Source organism: Oncorhynchus masou, chromosome 25 (genome assembly GCF_036934945.1).
Source record: "Oncorhynchus masou masou isolate Uvic2021 chromosome 25, UVic_Omas_1.1, whole genome shotgun sequence".
Lineage (NCBI taxonomy): Eukaryota > Metazoa > Chordata > Actinopteri > Salmoniformes > Salmonidae > Oncorhynchus > Oncorhynchus masou.
Window position 1 is genome coordinate 27492525 of NC_088236.1, and position 18335 is coordinate 27510859.

An 18335-nucleotide genomic window follows, 5' to 3' on the forward strand; every position below is an offset into this window, starting at 1 on the left:
TAAATGGAATAGAGCTAAGCACATGCAAAATCCAAGAGGAAAACCTGGTTCAGTCTGCTTCCCAGCAGACACTGCGAGACAAATTCACCTTTCAGCGGGACAATAACGTAAAACACACCGGAGTTGCTTACTAAGAAGAAATTGAATGTTCCTAAGTAGCCTAGTTACAGTTTTGACTTAACTTGGCTTGAAAATCTATGGCAATACTTGAAAATGTCTGTATAGCAATGATTAACAACCAACTTGACTGAGCTTGAAGAATCTTTTTAATAATAATATGCAAATATTGTACAATCAAGGTGTGGAAAGTTGCTGCCAAAGGTGGTTCTAACATGTATTGACTCATGGGTGTGAATACTTACGTAAATTCGATATTTCTGTATGTCGTTTTAAAAATACTTGCAAAAACAAATGTAATTCACTTCTTCATTGTGAGTTATTGTGTGTGGATGGGTGAGGAAAAACATTTTTAATCAATTTATAATTCAGTCTATAACACAACAAAATGTGGAATGTCAAGTGGTATGAATACTTTCTGAAGCAAATGTTTACTCCTGAGCTTATTTAGGTTTGCCATAACAAAGGTGTTGAATACTTGACAATTCGGCTTTAAAAGTTTAGTACATTTTTAAACATAATTACACTTCGACATTATGGGGTATTGTGTGCAGGCCAGTGACAATATCAATTTAATATATTTTAAATTCAGACTAACAGAGCAAAATATGGAAAAAGTCAAGGGATGTACATACTTTAAAGGCACTTTACACAGCATTATCATAGGCACTACTTTATTTTGTTACTGTGGAACTTAGAGCATTGATACTAATTGAGTACTGCACCTATGCATGAATGCATAGGTGCTTCAGTGTACAGTCCTTGGTAGCGGGCCGCGTCGGTTTCACCGTGTTACCCTCAAAGTGGGAAAAGAAGGTGTTTAGCTTGTCCAGAAGCATGACATTGGACCCGCGACGTGGCTGGTTTTCCTTTTGTAGTCTGTAATTTCCTGTAGACACTGCCACATACGTCTTCTGTCTGAGCCATTGAATTGCGTCTCCACTGTCTCTATACTGATGTTTTGCCTGTTTGATTGCCTTGTGGAAGGAACAACTACACTATTTGTACCCTACCATATTCCCAGTCACCTTGCCATGGTTAAATGCGGTGGTTCGCGCTTTCAGTTTTGCACGAATGCTGCCATCTATCCACGGTTTCTGGTTAGGGTAGGATATAATAGTTACAGTGGGTACAACATCTCCTATACACTTCCTGATAAATTCAGCCACCATATCAGTATATTCGTCAATGTTATTATTGGAGGCTACCCAGAACATAACCCGGTCCGTGGGATCAAAACAATATTGAAGCATGGATTCCAATTGGTCAGACCAGCGTTGAAAAGTCCTTAGCACGGGTACATCCTGTTTGAGTTTCTACCTACAGGAAGGGAGGAGCAAAATGGAGTCGTGGTCAGATTTGACGAAAGGAGGACGGAGAGGGCCTTGCAGGCATCCCGGAAGTTGGAGTAGCACTGGTCGAGTGTTTTAGCAGCGCGAGTACTACAGTCAATGTGTTGATAGAACTAAGAGCTAGAAGCCATGGGTCTGAAACCCGCCCTGTGCAACTGGGTCCTAGACTTCCTGACGGGCCGCCCAGGCTGGTGAAGGTAGGAAACAACACCTCCACTTCGCTGATACTCAACACTGGGGCCCCACAAGGGTGCATGCTCACCCCTCTCCTGTACTCCCTCTTCACCCATTACTGCGTGGCCATGCACGCCTCCACTCCATCATCAAGTTTGCAGACGACACAACAGTAGTAGGCTTGATTACCAACAATGACGAGCCAGCCTACAGGGCGGAGGTGAGGGCTCTGGGAGCATGGTGCCAGGAATATATCCTCCCTCAACGTCAACAAAACAAAAGAGATGATCGTGGACTTCAGGAAACAGCAGAGGGAGCACACCATCCACATCGACGGGACCACAGTGGAGAAGGTGTAAAGCTTCAACTTCCTCTGTGTACACACCACTGACAAATTGAAATGGACCACCCACAAATACAGTGTGGTGAAGAAGGCACAACAGCGCCTCTTCGGCCTCAGGAAGCTGAATAAATTTGTCTTGTCACCTAAAACCCTGACAAACTTTTCCAGATGCACAATTGAGAGCATCCTGTCTGGTTGTATCACCGCCTGGTATGTCAACCGCAACGCCCTCAACTGCAAGGCTCTCCAGAGGGTGGTGCGGTCAGCACAATGCATCACCGGGGAAAAACTACCTGCCCTCCAGGACACGTACAGCACCCGATGCCACAGGAAAGCCCAAAAGATCATCAAGGACAACAACCACCCAAGCCACTGCCTGTTCGCTCCACTACTGCGTAGCAGTAAGACGTGTCGTGTCCCTTGTCCCGTGTATATTTCGTATTTTTTCGTTTTTACATATTTTTTCTTCGCATATCTTTTAAAACATTTTGCTAAACCTCAGCTTCCAAATACTCTCCTTCAACCCGCCTCACCCAATGTAGCTATTTTTTTTTCCTAAAGTATTTAGTATTTATATTTACTTCGGAACCGGAACCCCTCAACTACCAGCTATGCTAGCGGCCTTCAGCTAACCGGTCATCAGCTAACCTTTAGCTCGGAAAGCTCTCGCCAGTTCAAATAACGCGACTCTAACCAGAGCATAACGGACCTATTTATTTTTATCCCCGGATTCCCGCCGCAAACGGAACATCTTTCAGCTGGATCTTCACAACTAGTTATTTAGCTAAACCGCAACCCCGGACGATTACTGCTGGCTAGCGCTTCCACCCACTTAGCCTGAAGATAGCCCCGCCAGAGCACCTGTGCTACCTCCGTAGCATACTCCTGGGCTACAATAGCTACCACCGTAGCATACTCCTGGGCTACAATTACCCGGACCCACGACCGGTCTATCGATGTCATCGCATGAAGAGGAATAAACAGACTCACCCCAAAGGCTAACTCTCTAGCCCTTGCTATCTCCTTGCATGGTATTTCGGCCTGCTAACTGCCAGCTTGTTTAGCCCCGGTGCGCTAACTGCTACCTTGTTTAGCCCCGGCCTACTAACTGTTAGCTTGTTAGCACAGGCCTGCTAACCGTCTGAATCGCCTCGTCCCAAACACTCACTGGACCCATATTTACTCTCTTATCTCTTTTCGATTTTTAATTTGTTTATACCTTCCGGTAACCTGCCTCACCCAATGTGATACGGAATCGCTATTATTTTTTAATTTTTAGAACACACTCAAGAACCTCCAGAAGCTAACTAGCTAACTAGCTACAAGCTATTTAGTCATTGTTAGTTTTTTTTAACCTGGATAACACTCACTAATCCAGCTTCCCTGCCCCCTGGACACTGATCACTTGGCTACATAGCTGATGCACGCTGGACTGTCCATTAATCACGGTACCTCATTCTGCTTGTTTATGTTTTATCTGTCGGCCCGTTGCCTAGTCAACGCCATTTTACCTGCTGTTGTTGTGCTAGCTGATTAGCTGTTGTTGTCTCACCTACTGTTTTAGCTAGCTTTCCCAATTCAACACCTGTGATTACTGTATGCCTCGCTGTATGTCTCTCTCAAATGTCAATATGCCTTGTATACTGTTGTTCAGGTTAGTCATCATTGTTTTAGTTCACAATGGAGCACCTAGTTCCACTCTTCATACCCCTGATACCTCCTTTGTCCCACCTCCCACACATGCGGTGACCTCACCCATTACAACTAGCATGTCCAGAGATACAACCTCTCTCATCATCACCCAGTGCCTGGGCTTATCTCCGCTGTACCCGCACCCCACCATACCCCTGTCTGCGCATTATGCCCTGAATATATTCTACCATGCCCAGAAACCTGCTCCTCTTATTCTCTGTCCCCAATGCTCTAGGCGACCAGTTCTGATAGCCTTTAGCCGCACCCTCATACTACTCCTTCTCTGTTCCGCGGGTGATGTGGAGGTAAACCCAGGCCCTGCATGTCTCCAGGCACTCTCATTTGTTGACTTCTGTGATCGAAAAAGCCTTGGTTTCATGCATGTCAACATCAGAAGCCTCCTCCCTAAGTTTGTTTTACTCACTGCTTTAGCACACTCTGCTAACCCTGATGTCCTTGCCGTGTCTGAGTCCTGGCTCAGGAAGGCCACCAAAAATTCTGAGATTTCCATACCCAACTATAACATCTTCCGTCAAGATAGAACTGCCAAAGGGGGAGGAGTTGCAGTCAACTGCAGAGATAGCCTGCAAAGTCATGTCATACTTTCCAGGTCCATACCCAAACAGTTCGAACTACTAATTTTGAAAATTACTCTCTCCAGAAATAAGTCTCTCACTGTTGCCGCCTGCTACCGACCCCCCTCAGCTCCCAGCTGTGCCCTGGACACCATTTGTGAATTGATCGCCCCCCATCTAGCTTCAGAGTTTGTTCTTTTAGGTGACCTAAACTGGGATATGCTTAACACCCCGGCAGTCCTACAATCTAAGCTAGATGCCCTCAATCTCACACAAATCATCAAGGAACTCACCAGGTACAACCCTAACTCTGTAAACAAGGGCACCCTCATAGACGTCATCCTGACCAACTGGCCCTCCAGGTACACCTCCGCTGTTTTCAACCAGGATCTCAGCGAACACTGCCTCATTGCCTGTATCCGCTACGGAGCCGCAGTCAAACGACCACCCCTCATCACTGTCAAACGCTCCCTAAAACACTTCTGTGAGCAGGCCTTCCTAATCGACCTGGCCCGGGTATCCTGGAAGGACATTGACCTCATCCCGTCAGTTGAGGATGCCTGGTCATTCTTTAAAAGTCAGGAACCAATACACGCAGTCAGTCAGGAAAGCTAAGGCCAGCTTCTTCAGGCAGAAGTTTGCATCCTGTAGCTCCAACTCCAAAAAGTTCTGGGACACTGTGAAGTCCATGGAGAACAAGAGCACCTCCTCCCAGCTGCCCACTGCACTGAGGCTAGGTAACACGGTCACCACTGATAAATCCATGATTATCGAAAACTTCAACAAGCATTTCTCAACGGCTGGCCATGCCTTCCGCCTGGCTACTCCAACCTCAGCCAACAGCTCCGCCCCCACCGCAGCTTCTCGTCCAAGCCCTTCCAGGTTCTCCTTTACCCAAATCCAGATAGCAGATCTTCTGAAAGAGCTGCAAAACCTGGACCCGTACAAATCAGCTGGGCTTGACAATCTCGACCCCTTATTTCTGAAACTATCCGCCGCCATTGTCGCAACCCCTATTACCAGCCTGTTCAACCTCTCTTTCATATCGTCTGAGATCCCCAAGGATTGGAAAGCTGCCGCAGTCATCCCCCCCTTCAAAGGGGGAGACACCCTGGACCCAAACTGTTACAGACCTATATCCATCCTGCCCTGCCTATCTAAGGTCTTCGAAAGCCAAGTCAACAAACAGATCACTGACCATCTCGAATCCCACCGTACCTTCTCCGCTGTGCAATCTGGTTTCCGAGCCGGTCACGGGTGCACCTCAGCCACACTCAAGGTACTAAATGACATCATAACCGCCATCGATAAAAGACAGTACTGTGCAGCCGTCTTCATCGACCTTGCCAAGGCTTTCGACTCTGTCAATCACCATATTCTTATCGGCAGACTCAGTAGCCTCGGTTTTTCGGATGACTGCCTTGCCTGGTTCACCAATTACTTTGCAGACAGAGTTCAGTGTGTCAAATCGGAGGGCATGCTGTCCGGTCCTCTGGCAGTCTCTATGGGGGTGCCACAGGGTTCAATTCTCGGGCCGACTCTTTTCTCTGTATATATCAATGATGTTGCTCTTGCTGCGGGCGATTCCCTGATCCATCTCTACGCAGACGACACCATTCTATATACTTCCGGCCCGTCCTTGGACACTGTGCTATCTAACCTCCAAACGAGCTTCAATGCCATACAACACTCCTTCCGTGGCCTCCAACTGCTCTTAAACGCTAGTAAAACCAAATGCATGCTTTTCAACCGATCGCTGCCTGCACCCGCATGCACGACGAGCATCACCACCCTGGATGGTTCCGACCTTGAATATGTGGACACCTATAAGTACCTAGGTGTCTGGCTAGACTGTAAACTCTCCTTCCAGACTCATATCAAACATCTCCAATCGAAAATCAAATCAAGAGTCGGCTTTCTATTCCGCAACAAAGCCTCCTTCACTCACGCCGCCAAACTTACCCTAGTAAAACTGACTATCCTACCGATCCTCGACTTCGGCGATGTCATCTACAAAATTGCCTCCAACACTCTACTCAGCAAACTGTATGCAGTTTATCACAGTGCCATCCGTTTTGTCACTAAAGCACCTTATACCACCCACCACTGCGACTTGTATGCTCTAGTCGGCTGGCCCTCGCTACATATTCGTCGCCAGACCCACTGGCTCCAGGTCATCTACAAGTCCATGCTAGGTAAAGCTCCGCCTTATCTCAGTTCACTGGTCACGATGGCAACACCCATCCGTAGCACGCGCTCCAGCAGGTGTATCTCACTGATCATCCCTAAAGCCAACACCTCATTTGGCCGCCTTTCGTTCCAGTAATCTGCTGCCTGTGACTGGAACGAATTGCAAAAATCCCTGAAGTTGGAGACTTTTATCTCCCTCACCAACTTCAAACATGTGCTATCTGAGCAGCTAACCGATCGTTGCAGCTGTACATAGTCTATTGGTAAATAGCCCACCCATTTTCACCTACCTCATCCCCATACAGTTTTTATTTATTTACTTTTCTGCTCTTTTGCACACCAATATCTCTACCTGTACATGACCATCTAATCATTTATTACTCCAGTGCTAATCGGCAAAATTGTAATTATTCGCCTACCTCCTCATGCCTTTTGCACACAATGTATATAGACTCCCCCTTTTTTTGACTGTGTTATTGACTTGTTAATTGTTTACTCCATGTGTAACTCTGTGTTGTCTGTTCACACTGCTAAGCTTTATCTTGGCCAGGTCGCAGTTGCAAATGAGAACTTGTTCTCAACTAGCCTACCTGGTTAAATAAAGGTGAAATAAAAAAATAAAATAAAATCATCCAGAAGGCGAGGTCAGTACAGGTGCGTCAAAGCTGGGACCGAGAGATAGAAGCCGTTTTTCAATCTCAAGGCCATTAGACTGTTAAATAGCCATCACTAGCACATCAAAGGCTGCTGCCTATATACATAGACTTGAAATCACTGGAACACTAGTCATTTGAATATTGTTTACATATGTTGCATTACTCATCTCTTAGGTGTATTTACTTTATTCTACTGTGTCTTAGTCTATGCTGCTCTGACATTGTTTGTCTATATATTTATATATTCTTAATTCCATTCCTTTACTTAGATTTGTGTATATTGGGTATATGTTGTGAAATTGTTAGAAATTACTTGTTAGATATTACTGCGCAGTCGGAGCTAGAAACACAAGCATTTCACTACACCCACAATAACATCTGCTAAACACGTGTATGTGACCAATAACATTTGATTTGAAGTGGATATGTTAGGAAACTGACATGTAGATTACCTACAGTTGAAGTCGGAAGTTTACATACACCTTAGCCAAATACATTTAAACTCAGTTTTTCACAATTCCTGACATTTAATCCTAGTAAATAAATCTCTGTTTTATGTCTGTGAGGATCACCACTATATTTTAAGAATGTGAAATGTCAGAATAATACTAGAGAGAATGATTTATTTCAGCTTTTCTTTCTTTCATCACATTCCCAGTGGGTCAGAAGTTTACATCCACTCAATTAGTATTTGGTAGCATTGCCTTTAAATTGTTTAACTTGGGTCAAACGTTTCGGGTAGCCTTCCACAAGCTTCCCACAATAAATTGTCTGAATTTTGGCCCATTCCTCCTGACAGAGCTGGTGTAACTGAGTCAGGTTTGTAGGCCTCCTTGCTCGCACACGCTTTTTCAGTTCTGCTCACAAATGCTCTATAGGGTTGAGGTCAAGGCTTTGTGATAGCCACTCCAATACCTTGACTTTGTTGTCCTTAAGCCATTTTACCACAACTTTGGAAGTATGCTTGGGGTCATTGTCCATTTGGAAGACCCATTTGCGACCACGCTTTAACTTGCTGACTGGTCTCTTGAGATGTTGCTTCAATATATCCACATAATTTCCCACTGCAGTCCCTCCTGCAGCAAAGCACCCCAACAACATGATGCTGCCACCACGGTGCTTCACGGTTCGGATGGTGTTCTTCGGCTTGCAAGCCTCCCCCTTTTTCCTCTAAACATAATGATGGTCATTATGGCCAAACAGTTCTATTTTTGTTTCATTAGACCAGAGGACATTTCTCCAAAAAGTACGATCTTTGTCCCCATGAGCAGTTGCAAACCGTAGTCTGGCTTTTTTATGGTGGTTTTGGTGGAGTGGTTTCTTCCTTGCTGAGCGGCCTTTCGGGTTATGTTGATATAGGACTCGTTTTACTGTGGATATAGATACGTTTGTACCTGTTTCCTCCAGCATCTTCACAAGGTCCTTTGCTGTTGCTCTGGGAATGATTTGTACTTTCGCACCAAAGTATTTTCATCTCTAGGAGACAGAACGCGTCTTCTTCCTGAGAGGTATGATGGCTGTGTGGTCCCATGGTGTTTATACTTGTGTACTATTGTTTGTACAGATGAACGTGGTACCTTCAGGCGTTTGGAAATTGCTCCCAAGGATGAACCAGACTTTTGGAGGTGTACAATATTTTCCTGAGGTCTTGTAGGATATCTTTTGATTTTCCCACTATGTCAAGCAAAGAGGCACTGACTTTGAAGGTAGGCATTGAAATACATCCACAGGTACACCTCCAATTGACTCAAATGATGTCAATTAGCCTATCAGAAGCTTCTAAAGCCATGACATAATTTTCTGGAATTTTCCAAGCTGTTTAAAGGCACAGTCAACTTAGTGAATGTAAACTTCTGACCCACTGGAATTGTTTCCTAACTACAATATCTTATCTTGACAGGTATTGCAAGCCAAAGAACTGCTACACAATGGAGGATTCTGAAACCATTTATGGTTTTGGTTATGATTATGGGGATTATAGCAATTCCACTTGTTACTCCTCGTGAGGAGGAGGCAGTGGTGGGCCGTCAGGGCCAGCAAGGCCTTCTCTGCTGGCCTAAATATCATCAGAATATATATATTTTTTAATATATTTTCCCACAAATATGTATTAAATTATTCCCCAGAGTAAGAGTTACACTCTTCATTTCATAGCGTTCCTCTTGGTTGCACTGCTTCCAGCCCCAGGTTGAGATTTGGAGGGCTGATCTTTATGTTAGATATTTTATCCAATCGTATTCAGCCATCATGTGTTGCCAGGGATCTAAAATCTGCCCTCAGGCCTTCAGAATCAACAGTGCGGGCGCTTGTAGCTTAAAGTGAATGGAAATTAAAATTTAGTGTCAACCAATCAGCTTTAGAGTTGGCTATTGTACACCTGCTGGCTGGCTCCAGTGTTACACAGGAGCCAGCTTGCAGGCGTAGTGCCTGCACGTCTTTTGATTGGATTACAAACTAGGAAACTAGGAAACTGAAATTGATCAACAATTGATCAACAAATTAATTTGCGTACTACTTAACTGTTTTTTCAACCCACAATGGCGGAAGGAGAAGATATCGATTTGGTCGAGGATATAATTATAACGCCATTCTCAAAACAAACTTTTCAATAAAAGTTAGACATTGTCAGGAGAGGTAGACGCCGATGCTACAAAGCCGACGCTACAAAGACAGGCTCCGAGAAGCACTGCAAACTGTACTGCTGGGAATGCCTATTATTTGCAAGTGATCGATTTGGTGTTTGGAGCCACACTGGCTTTGCAAACCTGAGTTGTCTAACCAAGGCAGCAACGAGACACCAAAGTACGGCTGGGCACTTTACAAACAATGGTGCTTTTGAAAACTTTTGGGGACACCTGAGTGGATCTACAGCTCAACGAACAAGCACGCATGGCAACGAAGCTGCACAATGAAAAGGTATTGTACTCTTCCCCTGCAGTTCTCTGAATAAAAATGTCAATTTCAAGGTGACGCAACGCCTGGTTATACTGCGTTTCTGTCTAAATGTATAGTGTCTAGAGCCATGGCATCATAATGATGGTAATAAGAGGTGGATTAATTCGGGTGGGACTGTGTAGGACTTCACTGAAGGCCCAGGCCCCAAAACCACGGCACGCTACTGTGAGAAGGTAGCTTTCAAAACCCCTAATACATGCTTCATGGAGGTTTTATGCATTTCCCTCATGGTGGTCAATGTGTTTTTATTTCTGGGAGTTTGTGGGAATAGCGTGGTCATCTGGATTGCTGGTCACAATATGAAAAAGATGGTCAACACCACCTGGTACCTCAGCCTGGCCGTCTCCGACATCATATTCTGTGCCTGTCTACCCTTCAACATCATTTACCCGGAAACAAAGGAGTGGATCTTTGAACTCTTCATGTGCAAATTCAGCTGTTTTGTGATGTTCCTGAAGATGTTTGGCAGCATATTACTCCTGGTCGTCATCAGTGTTGACCACCGTGTGTCAGTGTCGTTTCCAGTGTGGGCTCAGGAACACTCCACCATTGGCAAGGCCTTTGAATTGGTGTTCCTGGTCTGGGTTGCCTATGTCGCACTGAGCATCCCCTCCTTGGTGTTCAGCGATGCCAAGACTCATGTCGGGAAGAGCATGTGTTTCAATAACTAGACAAACCAACACAGCCACAAGATGATCACTGTAGGTCTGTTTATCAGGAGACTTGTGCTCCCATTCCTCATCCTCTGTTACTCCGTCATCATTCTGCGACTGAGGACCAACCGGATGATCAAGTCCTCCAAGCCCTTAAATTATGACTGCCCTGATAGCCACATTCTTCATCTGCTGCCCTACCATGTCTTTGTTCTGTTTGAGTTGATCCACCAAAGCTACGACCTGGTGGTTATAAAAGCTGGACTGATGGTGGGTACCACTGTAGCCACAGCAAACATTTTCCTCAACCCAATGCTATATATTTTAATCTTAGGCAGCTCCATACTGTCTAAGATGGGGAATGCCATGGGAGAGGAGGACCGCACTACCAGCCACTACACCTCTAGGTCCAGCTCCATGGAGAGCAGCCGCAGGGACTCCACACATGTCTAAAAGTCTGAGGATGGTAAGGCCTCAGTGGCTGTAGAGACTGAGAACACAATTTTGTTCAGCAATATGTTGCGTTGTAGAAATGTCATGTAAGTTGTATTTGCACTTGAGGGTCTAAGAGAATAATGATATTTGTCATGTATTTGTCAAATCACAAGTCGTGTTCTTTGTCTCATGTTAACATAATGTCAAACAATCTACCTGTTTGATTTGTTTCTCTCATGAGTAAATTGAGTATGGTCTTGTGGAGATATTGGTCACACTTTATTTGGATAATCCAGATGACACATTGTTTCTTATAAAAATAAGTGATGCAGTCGGTCTCTCCTCAACTCTTAGCCAAGAGAGACTGGCATGCATACTATTTATATTAGCCCTCTGATTACAATGATGAGCAAGACGTGCCGCTCTGTGCCAGCTGCAGCTTAACTAGGTCTTTCCTTGCAACACTCGACCACACAACTGGACAATAATCAAGCTAAGACAGAACTAGAGCTTGCAGGACCTGACACATACCGATGTAGGATCTTATTTTGAGCCAGTTTCGTACAGCAACAACAGGAAATGTGAATTTGATTTTGGATTATCCGTTTTTGTAAGGGTTGATATACAATTTTGAAACTTTGACTTTTTAAACCTCAAATACCTCAGTTTTGTATTTCCTGCATTACACTCTGTCTGAATTGGATATTTAATTATGTATTGGATATTGCAGACGTCCATACACACAACATATTATCCAAACCTATTCCCCAAAAATAATTTGACTTCTAAAAGGGTAAGACATTTTGTAAAAATGCAAGTATTGTGTGTGTGTGTCTGTGGTGAGTGCATTTTTTCTGATTTAAATCCAATGTTTTGATGGATAGAAAATTAACTGATACAGTGCATTCGGAAAGTATTCAGACCCCTTGACTTTTTTAAATTTGGTACGTCACAGCCTTATTCTAAAATGGATTCAATTATGTTCTTATCATCAATATCCCATAATGATGAATGAAAAATGTTTTAGAATTGTTTGCTAATTTATTAAAATGAAACAGAAATACCTCATTTAGATAAGTATTCAGGCCCTTTGCTATGAGACTCAAACTTCAGTTCAGGTGCTTCCTGTTCCCATTTATCGTCCTTGATGTTTCTACAAATTGATTGGAGTCCACCTGTCGCAAATTCAATTGCTTGGTCATGATTTGGAAAGGCACACACGTCTATATATGGTCCCACAGTTGACAGTGCATGTCAGAGCAAAAACCAAGCCATGCTGTCGAAGGAATTGTCAGTAGAGTGCCGAGACAGGATTGTGTCGAGTCCCAGATCTGGGGAAGGGTACCAAAAAATGTCTGCAGCATTGAAGATCCCAAAGAACACATTGGCCTCCATTCTTAAATGGAAGACTCTTCATAGAGCTGACCCCCGGGGGTGGCGGGGGGGGGGGGGCCAAGACCCTGATGGCCACTGATAGGTTCTCCCATCTCCACAGAGGAACTCTATCTCTGCAGCAACCCACCAACCGTTATGGTAGTGGCCAGACAGCCATTCCTCAGTAAAAGGCACATGACAGCCTGCTTAGAGTTTGCCAAAAGGCACCTAAAGACTCTCAGACCATGATGAAACCAAGATTGGACTCTTTGGCCTGAATGTCGAGCATCACGTCTGGAGGAAACCTGGCACCATCCCTACGGTGAAGCATGGGGGTGGCAGCATCATGCTGTGGGGATATTTTTCTGCGGCAGGGACTGGAAGACTAGTCAGGATCGAGGGAAAGATGAACGGAGCAAAGTACAGAGGGATACTTGATGAAAACCTGCTCCTGAGCACTCAGGACCTCAGACTGGGGTGAATGTTCACCTTACAACTGAACAACGACCCTAAGCACACAGCAAAGACAACACAGGGGTGCTTCGGGACAAGTCACTGAATGTCCTTGAGTGGCCCAGCCAGAGCCCGGACTTGAATCCGATCGAAGAGACCTGAAAATAGCTGTGCAGCGACGCTCCCCATCCAACCTGACAGAACTTGAGAGGATCTGCAGAGAAATGGGAGAAACCCAAATACAGGTGTGCCAAGCTTGTAGCGTCATACCCAAGAAGATTCGAGGCTGTAATTGCTGCCAAAGGTGCTTCAACAAATACTGAGTAAAGGGTCTTAATACTTATGTAAATGTAATATTTTTGTTTTATTTATAAATTTGCAAAACATGTATGTTTTTGCTTTGTCATTATGGGGCATTGTGTGTAGATTGATGGAAAAAACAATGTAATCCATTTTAGAATAAGACTAATGTAACAAAGTGATAAAAGTCAAGGGGTCTGAATACTTTACTAGGCTCTATTTTGTTAGTCATTCCATACTCTTTTTCATGCAAATTACTGTAAATCAAATTAAGTCATACGTGCAATTGTGACAGACACAAACCTTTGTATCAAATAACCCGGATTTCAATCAATTTAAAAGGAAATAACTCCTTTGTTCACAGTCTCGTCATGTACTGTAACCACAACCACAGATGGCATAAGTAAATACCCATCCCAAAACATCCACCTAACTGTTGCTGTCATTAGCTTTGTGCCTCCGCTCCTCATCATCTTCTGCTACTCTGTCATCATCCTGCAACTGAGGATGAACAGGATGACCAGGTCCTCCAAGAACTTCAGTCATGACTGTACTGATAGCCACGTTCTTCATTAGCTGGCTGCCTTGCCATGTCTTCATCAATCAGGAGCCAAGTATTACAATTTTCTAACTTTTATTCATGAAGGGCTAAAGATATCTGCGACTCTGACTAGTGCAAACAGTTTTCTGAACCCATTTCTGTATGTGTTCATGACCAAAGATGTCAATCAGAAATGCTGGAGCTCTATAGTCTCTAAAATAAAAAATGATTTTGATGAGGAAGAGCGCTCTACAAGGAGTAGAGGAACCTCTTCCCCCAGGCTGATAAAAAAGGTCGACAAATGTCTGATTTCCTTTCAACAAATACTGTAAGTTCAGGGCAAGTGTATGCTCCTTAACTTTTTTACATTTTCGCCTAAAATGACATACTCAAATCTAACTGCCTGTAGCTTAGGACATGAAGCAAGGATATGCATATTCTTGATACCATTTGAAAGGAAACACTTTGAAGTTTTTTGAAATGTGAAATGAATGTAGGAGAATGTAACACATTCGATATAGTAAAAGTAAATACAAAGAAAAAAACAACCCTTTTTTTGTATTTTTTTGTACCATCTTTGAAATGCAAGAGAAAGGCCATAATGTATTATTCCAGCCCAGGCGCAATTTAGATTTGCTAGATGGCAGCAGTGTATGTGCAAAGTTTTAGACTGATCCAATGAACCATTGCATTTCTGTTCAAAATGTTGTATCAAGACTGCCCAAATGTGCCAAATTGGTTTATAAATAACTTTTCAAGTTAATATCGGTGCACTCTCCTCAAACGATAGCATGGTATTCTTTCACTAATAGCTACTGTAAATTGGATAGTGCAGTTAGATTAATAAGAGTTGAAGCTTTCTGCCAATATCAGATATGTCCATGTCCTGGAAAATGTTCTTGTTGCTTACAACCTTACAGCCTTAGCTCAACCGTCCCGTGGGGGACCCATCGATCCTGTAGAGGTTTTAAGGACCATATTGCCAATTCAATGATAAGGATTAAGACAATGATTCATAGAATGTTGGTTCTATGTTATCTATATCAGCTGCAATGCAAACTACCATATGCAAAAAATGTCATCACCAAAAACGAGTAACAAATGTTGAATATTGTCTGTATGTTGACAGTCAGTAGTATTTGTATTTGCTGCCACACATCACCCATCTTATGTTTGACAGGTTTTTGTGTAATCGGATTTGTACCATGAAATGTAATTCAGCCCACCGTGCCAACATTCATCTGTCACGTCATCTGCTGTGACACTGAAAGGTCAAGTGTAATTACATATCCTATAAAGCAGTTATTCCCAAACTTGTTATAGTCCCGTACCCATTCAAACATTCAACCTCCTGCTGCATACCCTCTCTAGCACCAGGTCAGCGCACTCTCAAATGTTGTTTTTTTGCTTTAATTGTAAGCCTGCCACACACACACACACTATACGATCCATTTTTAAAAATAAGACCGAGTGAGGTTTTTGTCACAACCCGGCTCGTGGGAAGTGACAAAGAGCTCTTATAGGACCAGGGAACAAATAATAATATAATAATAATCAATAATTTTGCTCTTTATTTAGCCATCTTACAAATAAAACTTTATTTGTTCATCAAAAATTGCGAGTAACTCACCACAGGTTAAAAAATATATATATATTTTACCTTTATTCAAGTCAGTTAAGAACAAATTCTTATTTTCAATGACAGCCTAGGAACAGTGGGTTAACTGCCTGTTCAGGGGCAGAACGACAGATTTGTACCTTGTCAGCTCGGGGATTCTAATTTGCAACCTTTCGGTTACTAGTCCAACGCTCTAACCACTAGGCTACCCTGCCGCCCCTAATGAGAAGGGTATGCTTGAAAGGATGCACATAACTCTGCAATGTTGGGTTATATTGGAGAGAGTCTGTCTTAAATAATTTTCCACACACATTCTGTGCCTGTATTTAGTTTTCATGCTAGTGAAGGGCGAGAATCTACTCCCACATAGGCACGTGATTGCAAAGAGCATCAGTGTCTTAACAGTGCGATTTGCCAAGGCAAGAATCTCTGAGCTTAGCCCTATCCAGAAATCTAGCGAATTCAGTTTGTGTCGTCCATTTCGGAAAAGTACCTGCATAATTGCTCATCCAGCTCACTCGGATGCTTTGCAGAGAGAATAAAGTAGACGGCATGGGTCAAGATTTATGACCCTATGTCCGGATGATGCGTACATGCCCAAATATGGGCATCCGGCCAGGACATCCTATTCCTGTTGTCATGCGTTAGAGGGTGTGTTATTTTATATCTATATTGCATCTGATCCTTTCAAGTTGTCATGATGATTGTGTAGGGACCTGGTTGAACTGGGGGGGATGTGTTTGAACATTTCAAAGAGGGTGACCCCACACCCACCCTATTGCATTGTCCTTAGGGTTGTTGTCTATGAAGTAGGAATGTCCGGGGGGGGGGTTGTATTTGCGGCAGACACATTATAAATAAAGCCCAGAACAAGACATGCAGACCCAGAACACTAAACAAGATTTTAAAAATAAACATGGATTTTGTGATCAGTGGCAAAGCTTTGATGACTGTAACAATGGAAGCAGGACCTCGGCTGAAACATAGAGAAAGGGCGAAGTATAAAGCCATAATATATGATGCGCCAAAAAAGTGGTTTCTAAGTGTGTATAGATCCCAAATACCGAGACAGATAGTCGGTTAAGCGCTGCTAAAGTGAATGAGTGGTTAGCAGAGCAGGATGCATACACTACGCATAAACCTGTACGAAAACAATTTCCAAGAAAGAGTTTTTTTCTACTCATCCCTTGTCACACATTCAGGCGGATCTATGTGACATGCAGGCCCTTGCAGATAAAAATTATGGCAATCGCTACATGCGAACGGTTATAGATATTTTCTCTAAAATAGCCTTTGTAAGGTTCTTAAAAAATAAGAGCGGGGCAGAGGTGATCCGGGCCTTTGACTCGATCTTGAAGGAAGGAGGAGCCCCCAAGAAAGAGCAGACTGATGGCGGAAAATAATTTTTTAATAATACTTTCAGAAATTCATGAAGAAGCGCAATATAGTACATTTAGCTACAGACTCAGATTTGAAAGCTTCAGTTGTTGAACGATCCCCTGAAGGAGCGGATGTGGCGATATTTTACAGCTCACAACAGGCATAGATACAGTGCCTTGCGAAAGTATTCGGCCCCCTTGAACTTTGCGACCTTTTGCCACATTTCAGGCTTCAAACATAAAGATATAAAACAGTATTTTTTGTGAAGAATCAACAACAAGTGGGACACAATCATGAAGTGGAACGACATTTATTGGATATTTCAAACTTTTTTAACAAATCAAAAACGGAAAAATTGGGCGTGCAAAATTATTCAGCCCCTTTACTTTCAGTGCAGCAAACTCTCTCCAGAAGTTCAGTGAGGATCTCTGAATGATCCAATGTTGACCTAAATGACTAATGATGATAAATACAATCCACTTGTGTGTAATCAAGTCTCCGTATAAATGCACCTGCACTGTGATAGTCTCAGAGGTCCGTTAAAAGCGCAGAGAGCATCATGAAGAACAAGGAACACACCAGGCAGGTCCGAGATACTGTTGTGAAGAAGTTTAAAGCTGGATTTGGATACAAAAAGATTTCCCAAGCTTTAAACATCCCAAGGAGCACTGTGCAAGCGATAATATTGAAATGGAAGGAGTATCAGACCACTGCAAATCTACCAAGACCTGGCCGTCCCTCTAAAGTTTCAGCTCATACAAGGAGAAGACTGATCAGAGATGCAGCCAAGAGTCCCATGATCACTCTGGATGAACTGCAGAGATCTACAGCTGAGGTGGGAGACTCTGTCCATAGGACAACAATCAGTCGTATATTGCACAAATCTGGCCTTTATGGAAGAGTGGCAAGAAGAAAGCCATTTCTTAAAGATATCCATAAAAAGTGTTGTTTAAAGTTTGCCACAAGCCACCTGGGAGACATACCAAACATGTGGAAGAAGGTGCTCTGGTCAGATGAAACCAAAATTGAACTTTTTGGAAACAATGCAAAACATTATGTTTGGCGTAAAAGCAACACAGCTCATCACCCTGAACACACCATACCCACTGTCAAACATGGTGGTGGCAGCATCATGGTTTTGTCCTGCTTTTCTTCTCCAGGGACAGGGAAGATGGTTAAAATTGATGGGAAGATGGATGGAGCCAAATACAGGAAGAAAACCTGATGGAGTCTGCAAAAGACCTGAGACTGGGAAAGGAGATTTGTCTTCCAACAAGACAATGATCCAAAACATAAAGCAAAATCTACAATGGAATGGTTCAAAAATAAACATATCCAGGTGTTAGAATGGCCAAGTCAAAGTCCAGACCTGAATCCAATCGAGAATCTGTGGAAAGAACTGAAAACTGCTGTTCACAAATGCTCTCAATCCAACCTCACTGAGCTCGAGCTGTTTTGCAAGGAGGAATGGGAAAAAATGTCAGTCTCTCGATGTGCAAAACTGATAGAGACATACCCCAAACGACT

General features: G+C 43.4%; 1 pseudogene; it reads left to right on the top strand.

Annotated features, from left to right (window-relative positions):
• Positions 1–1927: 1927 nt before the first annotated feature.
• LOC135513612 (chemerin-like receptor 1) lies at positions 1928–11160 on the top strand (annotated as a pseudogene).
• The last annotated feature ends 7175 nt before the right edge of the window (positions 11161–18335 follow it).